The sequence below is a fragment of the Loxodonta africana genome, chromosome 7 (assembly GCF_030014295.1).
Source record: "Loxodonta africana isolate mLoxAfr1 chromosome 7, mLoxAfr1.hap2, whole genome shotgun sequence".
Classification (NCBI taxonomy): Eukaryota; Metazoa; Chordata; class Mammalia; order Proboscidea; family Elephantidae; genus Loxodonta; species Loxodonta africana.
Window position 1 is genome coordinate 22,839,058 of NC_087348.1, and position 6,973 is coordinate 22,846,030.

A 6,973-nucleotide genomic window follows, 5' to 3' on the forward strand; every position below is an offset into this window, starting at 1 on the left:
ATTTTCTTTAAGCATACAGTTAGGCACTTTTTCCCTTGGTCTTTATTTTTTATACGGAATGAAGTACTCCATCTTAAAGTCCCAGTTCCGCTCAAACTTTTAAAGAAACATTTGGGAGAGTGGGCATGGCTTCCAAATGTCTCTTAAAATACATGTTATCTGTTCTTTTATTTGTAGATAAGGCAGTCTCCTGGGGAGAGATGCATCTCCCATGCAAGTCATCCTGGTTCCCATGCCATGTCAATGGAAGGCATAACTAATACATTATAGTCCTCCTTTCCTCAGATCTTGGATGTGCTTCAGAATCCTCCTCAACATTTCACTCTAGGTAGCCACTCCTAACAAGTCAAAGCTGGCACCCACTTTAAAAACTATTTGTCATCCCTACCACATATGAATGTTTCCATTCCCACATATTAAAACTCTGACTGTTTTAAAGGGTTTAACCTCAGCTCTGGCTCATAGCTCAAGAAATTTCTTTTTTTTGTATTTTGAACAAGAACAAAGGACTTAAAATAATTTTGCTTATAGATTCACCGATACATTGATGACTATGCCAATATCATAAACTCGTTTGAGACAAACATCTTTCTCATAATTTTGGATTCTACATGGTCACTGTGGTAGCTTCCACTTTTTCCTCCAAAATATGCAAAACGAAAGCTTTGTAACTGAATTCATCCTCTTGGGTCTTTCATGGAACCCAAGTGTTCAAAAAATAGAATTTGTTGTATTTTTGTTTTGCTACATGGCAACTGTTGGGGCCAATTTGCTCGTTGTGGTGACCATTGTCAGCAGCCCGAAACTCCTGGGATCCCCCATGTACTTCTTTCTGGCTTTCCTGTCCTTCCTGGATGCCTGCTATTCCTCTGCATTTGCACCAAAGATGATCGTGGACTCTCTCTATGAGAAGAAAACCATCTCCTTCAAGGGCTGCATGACCCAGCTCTTTGCTGGCACTTCTTTGCTGGAGTGGAGGTGATTATCCTCACCGCCATGGCCTATGACCGCTATGTGGCCATTTGCAAGCCATTGCACTACCCCTCTATTATGAACTGGAGGCTCTGTGGTATCCTGACGGGGGTAGCCTGGACAGGAGGCTTCTTACGTTCGGTGATACAAATTGTCTTTATTTTCCAGCTGCCCTTCTGTGGCCCCAATGTTATCGATCACTTCCTATGTGATTTGAACCCATTATTGAAGCTTGCCTGCACTGACACTCACATCCTTAGCCTTTTGGTTGTTGGCAGTAGTGGGTTTATCTGCATCATAATCTTCTCCTTGTTGCTCATCTCCTATTGTGTCATCTGGCTCTCGCTAAGAACTCATAGCTCTGAAGGTCGAAGGAAAGCTCTCTCAACCTGTGGATCTCACATTACTGTCATGGTTTTATTCTTTGTCCCATGCATAATTGTGTATGCCCGACCTCCATCTGCTTTCTCCTTCGACAAGATGGTGGCCATAGTTTACACCTTTGTAACTCCCTTGCTCAATCCTTTGATTTATACTTTCAGGAATAAGGAAGTGAAAAATGCCATGAGGAAATTGTGGACCAGATTGGTGGCGGTTTCTGATGAAAAATAAAACACCAAACTTAAAAAAATTAAATTTCAGGAGGAAAGAAATCAAAATGGGCTTGACCAAATACTTTATAGGGGCTGGAACCTGTTTTGCTGAATGTAATGTAATGCAACAGAAAAATACTAATGCGTAGGTCAGGAAATGCTATTTCCACCCTCAGGTCACTCATATCTTGGAGTTGGCAGCTCAGTATCGTCTTAGGGAATCTGAGGAGAGTTGAATTTTATGTTTGTTTAGAATAAAATAATGAAAAGAATTCACTAAAAGACAGGAATCAGATTATTAAGCTTCTTGCCATTCAAACCATACTTTGAAAAACCTTTATGGAAAGAAGGAAAAAAATATCTTAGATATCAGGAATAGAAACTTCCTGAAGCTATTTTAACTGAAAAAAAAAAAAAAAGTTTACTTTTAGAGTACTGATCGTAGTTGAGCAGCCCTAGAGACACTGTAAGTAAGCCCTCGGCTGCTGATGTAAGGAGTATTTGTTCGAAACCATCTCCTGCTCTACAGCAGAAAGATGTGGCAGTCTGCTTTCCTTATAAAGATCACAAATCTGGAAACTTTCCGAGTCAGAATTCAAGGGATGGCAATGTTTGTTTGTTTGTTTGTTTAAGGCATATTTCTTCCTAGCTAAAAGACATTTCCCAGCATCCAATGTAGTTAGGTGTGGCCAAGTGACGAATTATGGCCAATAAAATATAAATGAAGGTGGTATATTAAATGATAATTCTGTGATTGTGGAATCATTGTGGGAATTGAGGCAGCCATTTTGGACCATGAGGATGTATGTTAAGATTAGTGGAAAAGCAAGACTGAAGGATTCCATATCCCTATCATAGAGTTGTAATACCAGCCCCATACTACTTGGCTCAAACTTCATTTATGTAACAGAGAACTAAATTTCCAACTTGTTTAAGTCACTGCTAAAAAATAAAGTAATATCAGAATCTATATCATCTATTACATTTATGAACTGTTCTGTTCATTAATGCTGATATTCCTTGTTAATTAGTTCTCACAAATTTCGTATCATTCTATGGGATCCCCAAATTAGTTCACGTTAAATAGACTTTACTCATTAAGCATATTATTTAACAGCTCAATGTCTGACTTTTTTTTTTTTTTTTTTTAGCATCCTGACATCTGAAACAAATCTTGGTCTTACTCTTTTGTTATCAGGACTTCTTGTTACTAATACCAGCTGATAAATTATATGATCACCTCTGTATTAGAATTGGAAAAATTCACAACTCTTCATGATACTAAGGTTTAGCAAAGAAAAGAATAGAAGGATACTTTAATTTGAAGAAAGGTATCTGCCTAAAAAACTACCACAAGTGTCAAACTTAATGGGAAACGTTGATGTACTTCCTTCATATTTAATTTAGTTAATTTAAACCATCAAAAGAGAACTTCCAGACTCCTACAACTATATCTATCGTTCTACCAGCCTCCATTCACTTATATGCTGCCTTCTTAACTGCTATTTTAAACAAAGTGTCTGTGACCCTTACCAAAGGCAACCATTCTCTTTATTTTTGCATGGGATGTCATCTTCTCACTGCTTACACAAGGACACTTACTTGTCTAAGAATCTCTTCTGTCTTTTATTTCATCTATGTTTCACTCTTTCGGAATAGTTACGTTAGCAAAGAAGCAATTCATTACCTCTCTCGTCCTTAAAGAAACCTTTTTTTTTTACTCCACTTCCTTTTTATGTAATACCTCGTTTCATTCTCCCTCTTTTGCAGCAGAACTCAAGGGATCACTGTGATGCCTGTCTCCCATTTCTCTTCTTCCATTCTCTTTAAACTCCTGTCAGTCACACTTTAATACCTAATACTATCTGCAAATCCTATTCTCAAGGACAACTCAGACCTCTGCAACATAAAATTTAACAGCAATTGCCAGTTTCTCATCTTATTATCTATTAGCACCATTTAACCCAGTTGATGTAGTCCTCTGCCTTCACATACTCTTTACATGACCAAGGTTCCCAAATTAATATCTAAGTCCCAGAATCTTCCTTGAGCTTGAAATCTGGACATCCACCTGCTTTCATGGTATCTCCATCTAAATGACAAATAGATATCTCAAACTGAACAAACCCAAAGCTGTATTCCTGGTTCTGCTCCCATCCCCAGATCGACTCCACACATGTCATCCTTCATCTTGACTGTTGGCGCATTTGATCTATTTGTATTTTCTCATTCCCCACATCCACTCTATCCAGAAATCCTGTTGGCTTTAACTTTGACATGTATCCCAAATTCAAGAGCTTCTTATCATTTTCGAAGCTGTCACCTAATTCCAAGCCGTCATTGTAATCACCTGGATTATTGCAATTACCTCCTACATAGTCTCCCTGCTTTTATCTTTGAACCCCCTACCCCAATACTCTACCCTCAGCACAGAGAAATGATTTAAAACCATAAATAAGATCATATCATGACTGCAATTGCACTCCATGTCATTCAGGGTAAGTTAAAACATTACAGTTGCTGAAGATCAGGCAGCAGTAATCTTGCTGCTCTCCTACCTGTCTGAACTCCTCTCTCATAGACAACCCCTGACTGATCTTCTAGTCCATGTGGCCCCTTTCTGTTCCTCTTAGTGACGAGTTATGTTCTTTCCATAGGGACTGTGCTATTCCCTCTGTCTGGAACAATTATCTTTCCCCTGACTTTATAAATTGCATCAATTGTCACTTTATGTTCATAGATTTAGAGAACTGATATTTTAGACAGCAGTATGGTATCAAAATGACAGCAATGTGTTACCCTTAGACCTGGGCCAGCAGAACGCTATCCTTGCTTCCACACTTTGGAGTGTCTTCTGAAAATTTTCTAAGCTCTCCAATGCCCAGTATTGGGAAGCTGGAGGTGCTTTCCAGATGAGTCTCCCCAACCTGGACTTGACTGCATGGGTCCCTTCCTATTTCTCCTTTTCAAGTTCCTCTTCCATACTCTAGCCCCTCCATGGGGTCAACCAGCAGCCTCCATAAGCTCTTACTCAGCCCCAGTGATGTTATGCCAAGTCCTGTGGCTGGGACCCTAGCTCCAGTTGGGTCATCTGGCAAGCAAATGGTTTTTGCAGGCTGAGTATTTATATTTTCACAGGATTGCACCACATTGGGTTACCAGAGTGGTGCTGACATGCTAAGTTTGGGTGACATTGCACATGTTCAGGGCTCTGGGATAAAAATGGTCCCCTGCTACTCCTTGGCCTTGTGCTGTGTGTGTGGGCCCTTATCAGCTGTCACCTGTCCATGCTCTGACTGAGGGTGTTGAGAGTGAGGAAGACATTCTTTACCTTGAGTGCCCCTCTTCCTGCTACCTAGCGAGATCACCCAGACCTTCCATAGGCTCCATGCTGTGACTCAGGCTGTTCCCTGGGGATTTCTGTCTGTATCACTGCATTTGTGGTCCATATTGGCCAGTTCTTCTGGTTGAGGCAGACATCTAAAATTTTAATAAAAAGAAAACAACACACATTCGTTAATCCCATAGGCAACTGATGCAAAGGTGCTTCTAGGCCTTGACTTTTCTCATGAATCACTTCAATTTTCCATCTTTTGTGGGGTACAAAAAGCCATATAAATAGGTAAAGTAAAATGTTTAAAGATTACATGGAGCAATAAGCTGTTTTGACCCCTTTCTGAAGTGGCCTTATGGGTCAAATCCAGGCTTCCCATCAAACTTCTATGGATCTATCATTCATTCTTTTCCAATTACAGGAAAAGAGAAAAAAATTCTTAGAAAATAAAAACAAAAACAGTTGCTATCAAGTCTAATCTGCCTCACGGGGAACCCGTATGTGTCAGAGAAGAACTGTACATCATAGGGTTTTCAAGAACTGATTTTGCGGAAGTAGATGGCCAGGCTTTTCTTCTGAGGTGCCTAGATGTGGATTGAATTTCAAAGTTTTGGGTTAGTAGCTAAGTGTGTTAACCATTTGTTCCACTCAGAGTCAGAAACCAGGCTCTTGGTTTCAAAGTCATGGAAAATAGGGATCAGTTATTGAGAAAAAGAGATAATATTTGTATTAATCTATAACCCTGGTGGCATGGTGGTTAAGTGCTATGGCTGCTAACCAAAGGGTTGGCAGTTCAAATCTGCCAGGCACTCCTTGGAAACTCTATGGGGCAGTTCTACCCTGTCGTCTAGGGTCGCTATGAGTCGGAATTGACTCGATGGCACTGGGTTTGGTTTGGTTGGTTTTTATACATTTTTGCATATTTATACACGAAATGTATTATTCTTTAACAAGCACTCATTGGTTCCCAAACCTAAGAACTAGATATGCTATCCTCATGGATTGATGCTGTACCTTATCCCAGAACTCAGCTCTTGCTTTTAATAAGAACATAGGCATTTCCATCCCAGCATACACAGTGTTCTCTTCCTGAACATAAAGGGAAATGTAAGCACCTTTAAATAGAAACTCAAGAACAGCTAAAAAAAAAAAAAAAAAAAAGGTAGGTGAAAAAAAATAACCTAATTACTCAGGGACATAAAAGTTTTGCAAACAGTTAAGCAAGTCAGACCACTTAAAACCATGTCTTGGAGACTCATACTGTTGGGAAATTTTCAAACCCCAGGGGGCAACTGAGAGACAGTACTATAGGTTCATGTCCTCTCTGGGAAACTTCTTTAAATTCTAGCTGGAACTAAAGTAGAAAACTTTTGAATCTTTATTTTTTGTTCCCTGAGACCACGTTGAAAGCAGCACTTGAGAAGCTGTGGGGAATATTCTCCACCTTGTGTGCCTGTGAAGCTCTTTCTCTCTCTTTCAGGTGTACAAAAAAGACTTGGAAACAACCTGCGCCTTTTATCCAGCCACTGAATGGACTTTTCTCGATGAGGAATATGAGATTGCCATCATCAGAGTTTTCAAGGAACTGGTACATGGAGAGATTTATAATTCACAATTTTGCATTTTCTGAGGGAGTTTCAATGTGTAATGTAGCGCTTAAAAGTATGAGTGTAGCGTTCAGGCTACCAAGTATAATGCATGGGTTTATCAGTGATGTGCACACTTGGGCTAGTTACATCATCTCTCTGGTTCTCAGGCACCTCGTCTATAAAGGGGATAATGGTATTAGCAAAGTTGGTGGAAACATAAGAAGTAATGCATAATTAATGGCGCACAAATAACAGCTAATGTAGTAGAAACCTTTTTCTGGGTTGAGAGTACCAATTACTTAAAATCTAATGAAACTAGATCTGTCTTCAGCTTGTCATCTTCAAGTTAAATCCAAATAACTTAGAAGTGCAAGAAGTTCATATTTTTTCCTAGCTCTTGATATGGCATTTTATTTATTCTTTCTGAATATATTCTCATTTATCATTTCTCCCCTAATACTCATTCCATTCTGGAGTTTTAGGCT

General features: G+C 39.4%; 1 pseudogene; it reads left to right on the plus strand.

Moving 5' to 3' along the window:
- Positions 1-649: 649 nt before the first annotated feature.
- On the plus strand, positions 650-1,584 carry LOC135231824 (olfactory receptor 4C15-like; annotated as a pseudogene).
- Positions 1,585-6,973: the final 5,389 nt, after the last annotated feature.